Genomic DNA, 329 nt, shown 5'->3' on the forward strand with positions numbered 1-329 from the left:
CAAATACGGTTATTACATTACTTCGATGAGACTTCCTGCTCAGGGTGTAGAAGTACGGCCGAGGCAATTTCATTCTGAAGAAACGAGGAGGAACGATATTCTAATGACCTTTATTTGTGAGTCATGATTTTTCAACATCAGGCACTACAACTACGACGCTACTAGGCTCTTCAGGCACTTCAGCCCTCTTGCCACCCCCAATTGGCGGGTCATCTCACGGCGCCGCTAAATCTCGCCGTCCTTGTCACACGGTCCGGGCTTCTACTGGCCTGCTTAAGAGGGAGAGGGAGAGAGAGAGGGAGCGGGAGGAGGGAGAGGGAGAGGGAGAG

Source organism: Frankliniella occidentalis, unplaced genomic scaffold (genome assembly GCF_000697945.3).
Source record: "Frankliniella occidentalis isolate FOCC.00 unplaced genomic scaffold, Focc_3.1 Scaffold765, whole genome shotgun sequence".
Classification (NCBI taxonomy): Eukaryota; Metazoa; Arthropoda; class Insecta; order Thysanoptera; family Thripidae; genus Frankliniella; species Frankliniella occidentalis.